Source organism: Pituophis catenifer, unplaced genomic scaffold (assembly GCF_029215685.1).
Source record: "Pituophis catenifer annectens isolate HBS135680 unplaced genomic scaffold, rPitCat1.0.hap2 SCAF_2, whole genome shotgun sequence".
In the NCBI taxonomy this organism is placed as follows: domain Eukaryota; kingdom Metazoa; phylum Chordata; class Lepidosauria; order Squamata; family Colubridae; genus Pituophis; species Pituophis catenifer.
Window position 1 is genome coordinate 25486667 of NW_027256882.1, and position 15899 is coordinate 25502565.

At 41.2% G+C, this 15899-nt stretch overlaps 1 pseudogene; it reads right to left on the minus strand.

The window, feature by feature from the left end:
* Positions 1–455: 455 nt before the first annotated feature.
* LOC139311899 (zinc finger protein 420-like) overlaps positions 456–15899 on the minus strand; it is a 285827-nt pseudogene continuing 270383 nt past the window's right edge.

The following is a 15899-nucleotide window of genomic DNA, read 5'->3' on the forward strand; positions in this document are numbered from 1 at the left end:
GTTACACAGCACTGAAAAAAAGTGACTTTTGACCATTTTTCACACTTATCACCATTGCAGAATTCCCATGGTCAACTGAGAAAACTTCAAATGCTTGACAACTGACTCATATTTATGATAGTTGCAGTGTCCCAGGGTTGTGTGATCACTTTCTGCGAACTTCTAACCAGCAAAGTCAATGGAGAAGCCAGAGTCACTTAACAGTTTTACTATGTTACCTACAGGATTTGGTTAACAAATGTGGCAAGAAAAGAAGTAAAATGGGGCAACTTAACAACTATCTTGCTTAGCAACAGAAATTTTTGGATCAATTGCAGTCATAAACTGAGGACTACCTGCATTTCTATTGAAGCTCTTCTCACATTTCCTTTATTGAAATGATTTCTCCTGTGTGTTGATCCTTCTATGACAAGTAAAAGCATTACTCCTTGCAAAGCTCTTCCCACGCTCCATGCATTCATATGGTTTTTTCCCCCATATGGATCCCCTTATGGGAAGTGAGATCACAACTCCTTCTAAAGCCTTCTCCACAGTGCCCACATTTATGTGGCCTCTCACCTGTGTGGATCCTTTTGTGGGAATTAAGACTACTACTACTAGCAAAGGTCTTTCCACAGTCTATGCATTGATATGGTTTTTCTCCTGTATGGATCCTTTTATGGGTGGTAAGAGTAGAATTCCACCTAAAGCCTTTTCCACATTCAAAACATTGATATGGTTTCTCTTTTGTGTGGATCCTCTTGTAAGAATTAAGGTTACTGCTTCAAGTAAAGCTCTTTCCACACTCCATGCATTTATACGGTCTTTCTCCTTTGTGATTCCTTTGATGTCTTACAAGAGAACTATAATAACAGAAGATCTTTCCACACTCCATACATTGATATACCTTCCTTCCTTTGTGGATCTTCTTGTGGCAATTAAGATGATTGGTATAAGTAAGGCTCTTTCCATACTGCATGTGGTTATATGTATCTCCCATATCGATGTTTGTATGGTTAGGAAGCCAGCTGACACAAGGAAAGCTTTTTTAAATTCCACTTTTTGATTGGCTTGTCTCATCACTCTTTGGTTGCATCTGATCTGCAAATTTCCCCTTTCCCTCTTTTGGATGGATCACTTGGCATTGTTCCTTGTAATTCTTATTCTCTTGACCATTTAAGCCTTGAAAAAAGAAAAGAAAACTGAGAATAATCAAACCTTTTTACCTGAAATTTAGGCAAAGAATCATCAATATATTTCAGCTCTTTTGTTGGCAAACATAAAGATGCCAAACTAAGATTTCAGCGAAGACCCATTTCCAAGTGGATCTCTAATAATGCTCATATAAAAGGATTGAATCACATCACAATGAACTTTGATCTAATCTTTGACCTGGGACAATTCCATGGTGCCACAAACTAATATAATAATCTCACTAATATCTTCTATGGCAGGGGTCACCACCCTTTCGGACCTCAAGGACCACTAAATCCATAATTTTAAATCCTGTGGACCACTAATATAAAAAAGGCAAATAATTTTTCTCACGGACCACCAATAGTCCACAGACGACCTGTTGGTGACTGTTGTTCTATGGTATGGAAACAAGCGTTTTGTATGAGCAGAAAGCATTTTCTAAAAAACATTTCCTTTATGCAAAAAGGGAGGCTATTGTTGTGGCCCCGCCCTCTGAGCCTGTCCCATCGGAGGAAGAAAGCTCCGAGCATGAGGAAGAGGAGTCAGCCAGGCCTCCCTCTCCAGGCCCCTCCCCTCTGGCATTGTCTCAAGTGCCGGTCGAGGGAGAGGAGACAGCTGATTCCAATCAAAGTGATAATGAAACATCATTCCTGGACGCACGCCTCCGAAGGCGTGATAAACGTTTGCAGCAGCTGGGGAGGCGTGCTAGGGATTAGAACTGAGTCACTGGACCACACCCCAGAGACCACACCCCAGAGACTATATAATAGAGGGTGGTGGTCAAGGATCTTTTGTGACGAACAAAGCAAAACCTTGGACAGTCACTAAAGCCTCGTCCGGAACTGCTGGGAGGAATATTATTTCTGTTTGGACTTTCTTGAACGTTCGTATCTTATCTGTCTGTTTGTGAAAATAAAGACCCTCGGCAGATGGTGTGTCTATCGTTGCCAAGTCGGAGATAAGACCTGGGTGTGTTCCAAAGTGTTTCCTTAACCCTCGACTGGCTGTGTGGGTGTGTGTGTGGGTACGGGGACAGATCAGCTATGCAGTTTTCTAATTTTTCATTGAATAAATTTCCTCCTTCCGTAAAGTCAGTTTAATCAAATGTTTAAGGCACCAGGCTAGAAACTGGGTGACTGTGAGTACTAGTTCTGCCTTAGGCATGAATGGTGGCTGGATGACTTTGGGCCAGTTTCTCTCAGTTCAACCCACATCACAGGATTGTAGTGAAAACAGCAGGAGGAAGGAATATCGGGTTTGTCCGTTGCCTTTATTATTTACAGATTATAAAGGCACAATGATAATTTTTTTTATCAGTAATAATAACTAAGCCCCCCACCCCATGACCTCTCTATTTTTCTGAGCCCAAGAAAGGGGTTTTTACCCAAAGAAAAGAGATTCCAGGAATTTTCCAGCATGACTTCTCCATGGAGCGTTTTTTGGTCAGCATCCAGTTGAGACGACTCCTCCTTGGAGAAATACACAGCCACTTCCTCAAAAGACACAACAGTGATGTTCTTTTAATCAGAAATAACATCTAAGCCCCCCATCCCGTGACTTTTCTACGTTCCTGAGCACAGAAAGGGGTTCTTACCCAGAGAAGCCAGATTCCTGGAATTTTCCAGCATGACTTCTCCATGGAGCACTTTTTGGTCAGCTTCCAGCTGAGACCACTCCTCTTTGGAGAAATACACAGCCACGTCATCAAAAGACACAACATCCTGAACAAGGAAACATGTTTTCCTATTAACAGATAATCCCAAGAATAATTTGACAGTTTTCTACCACCAATTCAAGGAAGAAGAACCAGTGAACAAAATGGGCATCTTCTGCAGAATTCTGAATGAGATCTCACCATTTATGACTGACAGCATTGGATCAAGTTGGATCAATACCTCATTGTAGCCAACTAAGATAGTTTTCTTGGTTAATTGGTAGGTGGGTCTTAAATCCATTATTTATCAGTAGGTCCAATTCTTCCTAGGGTGGGCAATACTGGCAAAACCCACCTGACATTTTTGCCACTGGCTTACTTTATCCACTGAGGAACAAATTCCACACCTTGATGAAGGTGTTAGAAGAGCTTGTAATAGTCTATGGAGATTCTCAATCACCAGGTCATGGTTGTCCAAAATATGCTTTTCAAAAGACAAAAGAGAATACTTTTTAAAATAATGGTATGTGAGGGAAACAGGGAAACAGAAGGAAGATCTCTAGCTGAGACAACATCTAGTCAAGGAAATTTGAGCCTGAAAGCAGGAAGGTGGAGAAAGCTTATCAGAAGGGACAGATAGGATCAGCTGTGTGTGTATTTTCATTAACCTGATCTAAAATTTGAATTGCTTAGAAATAGCAATAATATACACTGAACTCCAGAACAAAATGAAACCCATCCAAGATTCATGGATATTTATCAATGTTTCTCGTCCTACCTGAGGCAGAGGTTCAAGCACTCTTTCAGCTCCACCAGAAAGAGGCGGTGATTCTAAAAAAGCCAAAGACTGTTTTTTATTCTCTGTGAGACAGAAAATGGTGGAAGCATGTTTGTGAAATAGAGAGATTACAATGAAGAGGAACAAAAGAATCACCTTTAATGTCCAAACCTCACATTACAAGGAAAGAGCTTCTGGTACGTGGCATGGTGTCTTGACTTTGATCTTTCTGGAAGCTCTTCCTGAACTTCAGCTCTTGAGAGGGTTTGGATGAATCTTCCCTTTCCTTGGGATACTCAGTCACAGCTTCCAAAGATTTCTAGACATGATGTGGCATGATAAAGAAAGGATCAGCACATAAATAAAAATGAATTATCAATATTAAACCCTCAACCTAACAGACCCCAATGTCCATCATTGTAATTTGAAAGTGAGAATGGAACCACTGCCCAAATACATCCTCTGGAAGAAGAATGGAACAACTCGCCTTAGGAGTTCACAATCCCTGAAAAGTGCCAGAGAGGCAATTCAGACAGCTCCTCTTTAGAGTTTCAATTATTACATTTTCACACCTGCAAAATTTCCAGCTTTTCCTCCTCCTGTGACAGGAGGAAGCCTTCGGCCAGGCCACCGCCTGGGAACTGGTCTCCACTCCACACTCCCGCACCCATTTCTCCATCTCTGGGGGAAGGACAGCCAGGAAATGCTCCAGGAGCACCAGGTCCAGCATCTCAGCCTTGGTGTGTTTTTCTGGTTGCAGCTATTGACGGCAAAGGTGGTGAAGCTGACTGCAAACATCTTGGGGACACTTCCTCTCCTGTAAATGCACTTTTTTGAAGTCACAGCATTGGACCTCTGAACTTTTGGCTTCTTCTTCTTGGTTCTTTTGCCCAGAACTTGCCCCATTCTTCCCACAGCTCCAAGGCTGAGTAACTGGAGGGCCTTTTCCAACTCCTGCATTTGCTGGGCGTTGTCCCTCCATCTTCTCTCTGATCTCTAATCCAAATTCAGGAGAGCAGTTATAGATCATCTTCTATCAAGGACTCAAAATATTGCATAAATACATGTAGAAACGTTTTAGATTTTAGATTTCTATTGCTTACTTATTTATTCAAATAATTTCAATGGCTGCTTACCAAGTTAAAAAAAAACAACTTCTGCACCATCAGAATCATAAAGCTCTCAGCTCCTAAAGCGCAATTGAGATGAGTGGCTATCTAAACCAATGTAATAATTAAATCAACATTTGAGCTTCCGGCAAAGCTTCTAATGAGTAGAATCCCATTAAGCTCAAATCCCTGGGAAAACTCCGGAAGTCCGAAATAACAAACCGTTATCCAAGGTATGCAAGAACTAATACCTGTATGAATAAACCCTCTATGCTTCAAGATGATGTTTTGATCATGTTTGTAACGTCTGTTCTGTCTAGGAATCAAGACTGACTTCGAGGCAGAAATCTGTTTTGCAAAACCGACTTCTCTTCCACCCTCCTGCAGAGGATTTTTTTTTCCAGAGGAAACGGAGATTAAACGGCTCGCTCTTCCCTGGCGATCCTGGTTTATTCTTTTCCCTAGGGGCAGCGCGGTGGGTCCGGAGCTTTGCTTTCTCCCCTGTTTATCACGTGCATGCAAGAGGTGACAGAGGGACATGGGATCCCGGTGGGATTCCTCTTTCACAACTCCGTAACGGATGAAGTTTTGTATGCATCCAAGCATTCCCACCCCCTCACTGAACTCCGGAGTCACGTCTGGATCTCCATCCCTGCAAAACTTCCTTGCAGCCTCATGGACCCCTGGAAAGGCTCAGCCTAAGGCTCGCAGCGAAGGGGGAACAGAAACGGACGCGGTAGAAAGGGCGAAAACCCCCGAGTAGCGCCCGTCCCTTGAGTTTGCGAAAAGAGATAGGCGCATGGCCATTTCTTCCAGCGGCTACCGAGGAAGCCTCCTGGTGGATCCTGTGTGCAATGCCAGAAGATTGATTTATTTATTTAATAAAATTTATATGCCGCCCTATCTCCGAGGACTCAACAGATCTACAAAGACGCAAGACAATCATGTCCCAAAGATGCTTTTTCAAGAGGCAACTGGACTTTCTGGTTTTTCTTTGAAGACGTTTCGCTTCTCATCCAAAAAGGTTCTTCAGCTCTGAGCGGAAGTATATATATGTGATATATATGTGTGTGTGAAGACATTCCATGTTTTTGCATTCATACTTGACTCGAGTCTTGGTTTTAAACCACGGATGCAAGTATGATGAGGCAGTTCCCCTTTTTATTTCTGTCCTATATTTGTTTCTTAGGGAGAACTAGAGAAGCTTTTAAGGTATTTCTTAATATTATTTTAAGTTTGATTTATTTGGTTTATTTTTTTTTTCACTTTTATTCATAGTCTCCTGATTATCCCCAACTTGGGAAAGGAAGGAAGGAAGGAAGGAAGGTGGGTGTTCATAACTGAAATAGTATGGGGTCATTGTTTTGCAGTGTGTGGTGCAAGGTGTTAGCACATCTGGCCCTCATGTAAAGTGGAAACTGTTGCAGCAGTATCCCGATTACTTTTTTCCAAATCCAAGTTAATCTTTTTTTAAAAAAAATCAAACAAATTTTACAGGACAGCTAGAGGGACCCTACGGCACAGTAGTAGTGTCAGTAGCAGTGGTGGGATTCAGCCGGTTCTCTCTGGCTCGCACGAACTGGTAGTGGGGACTGCAGGAGGCTCCGCCTATCTGCCTGGACGTAACGCACAAGCACTGTGCATGCGCACAAGGCCGTGCACATGCGCAGATAAGGTACGTGCGAACGAAGCGCGCACGCCAGAGCTGAGTTTCAGCAGGTTCTGACCAGTTCTGGAGAACCAGTAGTGGAAATTTTGAGTAGTTCGAAAAACCGGTAGTAAAAATTCTGACTGGCCCTGCCCCCATCTATTTTCTGCCTCCCAAGTCCCAGCTGATCGGGAGGAAATGGGGATTTTGCAGTAACCTTCCCCTGGATTGGGGAGGGAATGGAGATTTTACAGTATCCTTCCCCTGCCACGCCCACCAAGCCACACCCACAGAACCGATAGTAGAGAATTTTGAAACCCACCACTGGCGCACGCGCTCACATTTGCAAACCGGTAGGGAAGGTAAGTGAATCCCACCTCTGGTCAGTAGTAATACTGAGGTCTAGCATGGAGCCTCAATGAAAAAAACAATGGATTGCTTAATAAAAGCATTGCGATCAAGGTTAATGCAGCACATACAAACCTGCAATGGGAGCTCTCCAAAGTACGGAAGCAGCCACCCTTTTCCTCAAGCCAAATCTTCCTTACTGCTCTTTCTACAATTACTGCAGGGGTGTCAAACTTGATTTCATTGAGTGCTGGATCAGCATTGTGGCTGTCCTCTGGTGGCTGGGGAGAGGCGCTTACTGGGCGTGGCCAAGGAGTGTGGCCAGCTTGATGTCACTCATGTGGGTGGTGCCTGTGGTGCCTGGATGGGGCTAGGGAGGGAATCCAGGGGTCTCCAGTGGGTGGGGTGGGAGGGGGGCAGGAGGGTCATCCCGCGGGATGAGGTGAGGCGAGGCAGGTGGCGGGGCAGCTACAGCCGGTGTGCCTTCAGCTGCTTTTGGTGCTGTTTGGTTTCCCATCCCACCCCCGCCAGGCTGGTCTGGTGGTGGGCATTGCCTTCCACCTTCACCATGCCATGAATGGGGATTGACCATCCCCCAAGCCCCGCCGCTAAGTAAATCCTGGGCGCTGCACTGCAATAAACAGACAAAAAGTGCAGCTTTTATCTGAAGGAGCAGGGAAAAGAGGGAAGGCAGTCGAGTTAGAAGCGCCCTGCTGGACAGGCACTGAAACATGCCACTGCCAGCCCTGGTAGAATAGAATAGAATAGAATAGAATAGAATAGAATAGAATAGAATAGAATAGAATAGAATAGAATAGAATAGAATAGAATAGAATTTTTATTGGCCAACTGTGATTGGACATACAAGGAATTTGTCTTGGTGCATATGCTCTCAGTGTACATAAAAAGACAAGATACGTTCATCAAGAATCATAAGGTACAACACTTAAGGATAGTCATAGGTTACAAATAAGCAATCAGGAAACAATATCAATATAAATCGTAAGGATACCAGTAACAGTTACAGTCATACAGTCATAAGTGGAAGGAGATGGGTGGTGGGAACGATGAGAAGATTAATAGTAGTGCAGACTTAGTAAATAGTTTGACAGTGTTGAGGGAATTATTTGTTTAGCAAAGTGATGGCGTTTGTGGAAAAACTGTTCTTGTGTCTAGTTGTTCTGGTGTGCAGTGCTCTATAGCGTCGTTTTGAGGGTAGGAGTTGAAACAGTTTATGTCCAGGATGTGAAGTCTGTAAATATTTCCACAGCCCTCTTTTTGACTCGTGCAGTATACAGGTCCTCATTGGAAGGCAGGTTGGTAGCTATTGTTTTTTCTGCAGTTCTAATTATCCTCTGAAGTCCGTGTCTGTCTTGTTGGGTTGCGGAACCAAACAAGACAGTTATAGAGGTGCAGATGACAGACTCAGTAATTCCTCTGTAGAATTGGATCAGCAGCTCCTTGGGCAGTTTGAGCTTTCTGAGTTGGTGCAGAAAGAACATTCTTTGTTGTGCTTTTTTGATGACGTTTTTGATGTTAGCTGTCCATTTTGGATCTTGCAATATGGTAGAACCTAGAAATTTACTACTATCTACTGTTGATACTGTGTTGTCTAGTATTGTGAGAGGTGGAAGTATGGAAGGGTTTCTCCTAAAGTCTACCATTTCTACGGTTTTGAGAGTGTTCAGTTCCAGATTGTTCCGGTTGCACCACGAGGCTAGTTGTTCAACCTCCCGTCTGTATGCGGATTCATCATTGTCTCGAATGAGACCAATCACTATTGTGTCATCTGCGAACTTCAGTAGTTTAACAGATGGATCATTAGAGATGCAGTCATTTGTATACAGAGAGAAGTGAAGTGGGGAGAGCACACAGCCTTGGGGGGCCCCTGTGCTAATTGTACAGGTATCTGATGTACAAGTATCTCTCTAACTCTCCGAGGTTGGATTCGATCGCTCTCTCTCTGCTGGAGCTACTGCAATACGGGGCAGCTGTCAGGATGTTGATGATCTGGCTGCGGGGTGCTCAGGTAAGCCGATGTGGGGCATGGAGGGGAAGCTCCGCATCCCTCCCTTGCTTTGTCCTCCACCCACCACCACCTCCCTTTGTGTCCACTGCTTCAGTGCATTGCTCAGCCTCCTGCCGTTACAGCAGCAAGGGGAAGTGGCGAAAAACGAAGTGAGGTGGCAGTGTGTGGAGGACAAAGCAAGGCAGGGGGTACAGAGCTGCCCCACCTGCCCTGCACCTGCTTACCTGAGGGCCCTTCAGTCAGGCCATCCATGCCAAACCCTCACACCGTCTCCCAACCCCAGGGCAGTCACATCCCTTCACTAACCTGCTTTCCAACTCTGTTCTCTGCTGCTGCGTGCAGGGCAACAAAAGTAAGTCTGTGGGACTATGGTAAAAAAAATAGTTCAGATCTTCCAACTTCTCACAGAAAAAATAAAAAAGATCTTGTGAAGTTGGAAAGTCTGAGCTATTTTTTTTTACTGTAGTCCCACAGACTACTTTTGTTGCCCTGCATGCGGTGACAGTGAACTGGGCCCGTGGTCACATTGTGCACACGCCTGCCAGCATGGCGGGGACCAAGCGGAAGTAACATGGTTACTTCACCCCTTAGTTTCCAGGATGGCCGCGTGGGCTGTATCTGACCTCATCATGGGCAGGATTCGGCCCGCGGGCCTTGAATTTGACGCCCCTGCTCTTGAGGGACAATGCATGCTGCCTAAAGAACTATGTGATAGAAGATGGAGCCTACAAGTGCATAATAGTCCAAAAAGAAACTTAACAACAATGTACACCAATGAATCAGACTGTTATGTATTACTTATTAAATTTATATACTGCCCATCTCAAGTTGGAGGCAAATTTAAAGATGACCGCAGATGTATACTTTCAGATTTATACTATTCTTTTTTTTTAATTTTCAAAAAACCTTTATTAAAATTTAAAATATTAAAATACTAATACAAATGTCTTTAACAAAAATACGCCGATAGTTGTACAATTCAACATTGTTCCAACAGTACACAAATCTTAACTCTATATATTCTCAGATATTCCTTCTTGATCGAATATATGTAAACACAATTTATATCTTATTTTGATCTATATATTTCCTATTTTATTTTCTATCCATTGATACCAGTTTTCTCAGGTTGAGTAATATTCTGAATCTTCCTTGTTATTTAATTCTATAATAAGTTTGTCCATTTCTGCACATTCAAAAATTTTCTGGATTGACTTCCGGTTTGGCGACGCAGGGAGACAATTGGGGAAATAGCAGGCTCTGATGAGCCCCGCGAAAACCCTGCCTGCTGAACCACCACCGATGGGTCTTCGGACTGGAACCGTCCTGCAGGGACGGGGGAAAAGGAGGGGTGCCTCGGACAACCAAGAGGAACAGGCAAGTTCCTCGGAGGTCAGAGGGAACCCTCTGTGATTTGGCGGCGGGGGGCAGCAGCCATGGCGGCTTCCACGAAGCTGGGACAACCGGACTAAGAAAAGTGCTGGAGGAAAGCAGAGTAAAATGGAGCTCTTTGAAGCCGGGTGAGTGACAACAACCCAGGCTTGCAACAATGTTTGGAGCAATATTAATATTTAGAAGACCCCTAGCCTAAAACAGCGGCTGTGCAACAAAGGGACTTTGGAAAAAAAATTTAAAACTGTAACCTTAAAGAGACAAAGACCCGAGAAACAACTAACTTTGGAACAGAACTAACAGAACTAATCATGGAGATATGATAAAAAGACTAAATACTTTAAAATTTAAATTGGATTTTAAAAAGAAAAAAAAAGAAGATTCAATACTTTATAAATTAAAAGAAGAAATAAAATGGATGGTTATATAATTTGAAAATGGAGTCTTGCATGACTAATGGAAAATGTGGATTATAGAGACACACCATCTGGCTTGAAGAGGAACGTTGTAACTTCTTTTTGTTATGGGAAACTCTGAGCCTTACAGATAAAAGTTACTGAACTTTGTGGAGGAGGGTTTTTTTTCCTGTCTGCAGGCAGCTTGACTTTGGTGAAAAGAAAAGGAATTTACAATGGAACTCCTATAGTTGAAACAATAATAATTTAAATACCGGTGCAGGAACAGAAGAAGGATTAAGCTCAGGCTCAAAAGAAAGAGACTTGATACATTATATCCGGAATAAAAATAAGAAAGAGAATTAACCTGAATTATGGAGAATAAAATAATAAATAAAATAATAAAAAATAATAAATAAATAAATAAATAAATAAATAATAAAAAAAAGTTGGAAAATGGAAGGAAATATATGTCTATAGGTGAGGAAATGAAGACAATGTGATTAAAAATAAAATAATGTAAAGGTGGATTGTAATCATTAAAGGGAGGTTTTTGTAGAAATTAAGAATGTCTAAAAGGAATTAATAAATATATGTTAAGGTATGTTTGAAGCAAGAATTATGTTTTAATGTTAAAATGTTAGGAAAAAGAATAAGGATAAATATGATTAATTGAAAATGTTAAAAGGAATTTATAAATACATCTAAAGATGTTTTAAGCAAGAACCATGTCTCAATGTTAAAATGTCATGAATGTCATGAAAAAGGACAAAGATAAATATGATTAAGTGAAAATAAGTAATGTATAGATGGATGGAAACAACAAAGGAAGGATTAATTAGGAATCAATAGTTAAACCAACTAAATATGCTGTGTTTAACAGCCAAAAAGTAAAATAGATATGCTGTGTAACAGCCTGAAAACAAAAATGAATATGCTGTGTTTAACAGCCAAACAAAATGGGCATGCTGGGTAACAGCCAAAAAATAAAAATGGGTAGGCTGTGTTCAACAGCCAAAAATAAAATGGTCATGCTGTGTTTAACAACCAAGAAATAAAAATGATTGGTTTAACGACAGAGATAAAGATAACAATGCTGGGTTTTATAGCAAAAATAAAATGAGGAGGGATAGTTAAAATGAGGAGTAGTATGCTGAAATAGTTAAAATAAAATGAATAAATTAGATTTAATAATAGAAATAAAGATTAAAAATTTTGAGTTTAATAATAAAAATAAAATGAGTATGTTGGAATTAAATATTTCATGAATGTTTATAACAACTGTATGGTTTATATTGTTAAAATATATCCATCTCAGCAAATGAAAGAAAAAATGGAATGATAATTGGATAGGATTTAAGATTTAAGCAATGGGTTTTTGGGGATAATGGCATAGTTTAATAGACAGATTTGAGGGAAACATATGCATAAAATATTAAGTTGTGTTAATTGGAAATTAAGATTTGTTAAGAGATTTGTATTAATTTGTTACTGGATCAAAAGCTTCATTTTGAAAAGATGTGTTTTTTGTTTTTGTTTTAAAAATAATAAAAAACTTAAGAAAAATTTCTGGATTATTGCACAACCTGTCAGTGTAGCGAACATTTTCCAGGCTTGTGGAAAATTGTGCGAGTACAATTCTCGCTGCTGTAATAATATGAACGATCAAATATTTAATCTTTTTAATGATCCCCAGAAGAAACAGTTCAGGCTTCAATTCTATTTGGCAATGTGTAACTTCTTTTAACCATTTTTGTATTTTAATCCAGTATTTTTTGATTTCTGGGCAAAGCCACCATACATGAAAAAAGGTACCTCGTGTTTTTTTACATTTCCAGCAATTAGGGTTTAGATTGGGGTACATTTTTGCAAGTCTTGTTGGGGCTAAGTGCCACCGATAGAACATTTTGATTTTCTTTATATGTGGCGGATTTTGTTAATGTATAATTTTCTTCCAATTTTTTTCCCAATCTTCTAACTCAGTATTATGTCCCACATAGGCTTATATTATTCTATTAACACATTAATCTATCTGGTCATGTTTCCTATCTGGGTTACCTTGTGTTGTGGCCTGCCAGCTGCCAGCGGAGTTGGCGGCAGACTCGGACGATGAGGAGGTTGGGGAGGAACTTGGGCCAATTCTGGAATCTGGGGAAGGCTCTGATGGATGCTCTGTGTTGGAAGCAGAGATAGAGCCAGGGCCATTCGACATTTCCCAGCCATTGGAGAGGCAGTTGCCTTCGGAGGTAGAGATAAGTGGGGAGAAAGAACAGCTGGGGCCTGTTCCAGATGCGCAGAGAGAACAACCACTGAGGACAAGGAGTCGACTCGGGAAGAAAGGCACATGTGGATGCTGAATGGCCCCTCCCTGGCTGGGGAATAAATAGAAGGAAAGGGGAGTGGTAGTTGTAGGAGAAAACCATTCGGATTTCGGAAGATTTTGCTCATCGTGGTTCACCTGGCAATTATCTCAAGGAACCGATAAGGTCTGTTACTGCAGTTAACTCTTTGAAGGATTATTGCCTGGACTTTTCAGTGTGTGAATGCCATTAATCCACAGGAGATAAATAAAGAGGGGTTTTTCGGGACAAGGAGTCTGTTTCTTGTCTCTGCTAAGGCTGGGTCAGAACACCTTGGAGGTCTGACATAATACTGTTAAGCTGTCTTTTGTGTAAATGATTTCAAGCTGGCATGAGATTTTAAAACCGCCATGTACGCCCCTCCAAAAATAATCCAACGTTTGCAATTGATAATCAGCCCAAAGTTCATTAACAATATAACTGGAAAGAAATCATATCAACTGTACTTCTTTAATTTAAATTAAGGCTGCAAGTAAATGTACCAAAACAAAACAAAACAAAACAAAACCCTACCATTTTAGCTTTTGTTTGGGACCCTGTCATACCAGAGGGAAACTGAATTTGGCACCTTTACTGGAGAAAAACTTTTGTATAGGCGTTTACAGGACTTCCTAGAGTTCCTAGGCTCCTTTTCAGAACTCTTCGTCTGAAGCTTCTTCCATAGAATATGTACGCGTGCAGGTTTATGGTGAGGAGCCAGTGACACAAACCCAAAAGTGCTTTTTTTTGGAGGCAACTGGACTTTGTTTTTTCTTTTGAAGACGATTCGTTTCTCATTCAAGATGGTTGCAGTGTCCTCTGGTCATGGGAGCATCCTTTGTGCCCTTCTGACAAAGTCAACGGGGAAACCAAATTCAATTAACTATTGTGCTGTTAACTTAAACAACCGCAATGATTCACTTCAGTGTGGCGAGTTATAAAATGGGGCGAAACACACTTAACAATGATTTCCCTTAGCAACGGAAATTTTGGAGCTCAACTGCAGTCGTAAGACGAGGACTACCTGCATTTCTATTGACGCTCTTCCTATATTGCCTGTATTTATACGGCTTCTCCCTTGAGTGGACCTTTCTATGGCAATTAAGAGCGTAATTCCTTGCGAACCTCCTTCCACACTCCGTGCATTGATACAGCCTCTCTCCTGTGTGGATCCTCTTGTGGGAATTAAGACCACTACTACAGGTAAAGGTATTTCCACACTCCATGCACTGATATGGTTTCTCCCCTGTGTGGCTCCTTATATGGATAGTCAGAGTTTTACTCTCAGTAAAGCTCTTCCCACATTCGCTACACTGATAGGGTTTTTCACCTGAGTGGAGCTTCTTGTGGGAATTCAGATTAGTGTTACGAGTAAAGGTTTTTCCGCACTCTGTGCATTGATAAGGTCTCACCCCTGTATGAACAGCCCTGTGGCGAATCAGATACCCACTGTTGCCAAACCTTCTCCCACACTCCATGCATTGATACGGCTTCTCTCCTGTATGGATCCTTTCATGGGCAAGAAGTTCACTATTGTATCTAAAGCCTTTTTCACATGCCGCACATTTATATGGCTTCTCTACCGGGCGGGCCTTCTTGCGGGAAGTACGACTGCCACTACTACAAGTAAAGGTATTTCCACGCTCCATGCATTTATAAGGCGTTTCTTCTTTGTGAGTCCTTTGATGGCTTACAAGAGAGTGATTATCATGGAAGGTCTTTCCACATTCCCTGCAGGTATATAGTTTCTCTTCCAAATGTGTCTTTTTGTGGGAAATGAGATCATTGGCTTCATTCAAGCCCTTTACAGACTCCATGCATTGATATGGTCTTTCTCCAGTATTGATGCTTCTATCGCGAGGGAGCTGACTGACACGAGGAAAGCTTTTTTTCATTCTACTTTGTGATCGGTTTGTCTCATGGCACTTCGGTTGCATCTGATCTCCAAGCTTCCCTTTTCCCTCTTTCTCACAGATTGCGTGATGCTGTTCATTGTAATTCTTATTCTCTTTCTCATTATATCCTTGAAAAGGAAAAAAAATGAAAATTATAGCAAGACTCGGGTAATGATCAAAGCTTTTTGTTTGAAACATAGCAAAAGAATCATTCATAAATTGTTTCAACTCCTACCCTCAAAAAGACACTAGAGCACTGCACACCAGAACTAGACACAAGAACAGTTTTCCCCCGAACGTCATCACTCTGCTAAACAAATAATTCCCTCAACACTGTCAAACTACTTACTAAGTCTGCACTACTATTAATCTTCTCATCGTTCCCACCACCCATCTCCTTCCACTTATGACTGTGTGACTGTAACTTTGTTGCTTGTATCCTTATGATTTATATTGATATTGTTTCCTGATTGCTTATTTGTACCCTATGACTATCATTAAGTGTTGTACCTTACGATTCTTGATGAACGTTTCTTTTATGTACGTATTACTGAGTACGTTTTACTGAGAGCGTATGCACCAAGGCAAATTCCTTGTGTGTCCAATCACACTTGGCCAATAAAAAAATTCTATTCTATTCTATATTTGGGCTGTTTTGTTGACAAATACAAAGATGCCGAACAAAGCTCAATTTCCAAGTGAGCCCCCAACCTTATACAGTATATCACAGAAGTGAGTACACCCCCTCAGATTTTGTAAATATTTAAGTATATCTTTTCATGTGACAACACTGAAGAAATGATACTTGGCTACAATGTAAAGTAGTGAATATACAGCTTGTATAATAGTGTAAATGTGCTGTCCCCTCAAAATAACGCAACCTACAGCCATTAATGTCTAAACTGGTGGCAACAAAAGTGAGTACACCCCTAAGTGATAATGTATACTCACTACTTTACACTGTAGCCAAGTGTCATTTCTTCAGTATTGTCACATGAAAAGATATACTTAAATATTTATAAAATCTGAGGGGGTGTACTCACTTCTGTCATATATTGTATATCAGAATTGGATGACATCACAATGAATCTAAGATAAATCCCTGATCTAATGTTTGAATACCAGTGTGTGTCAAC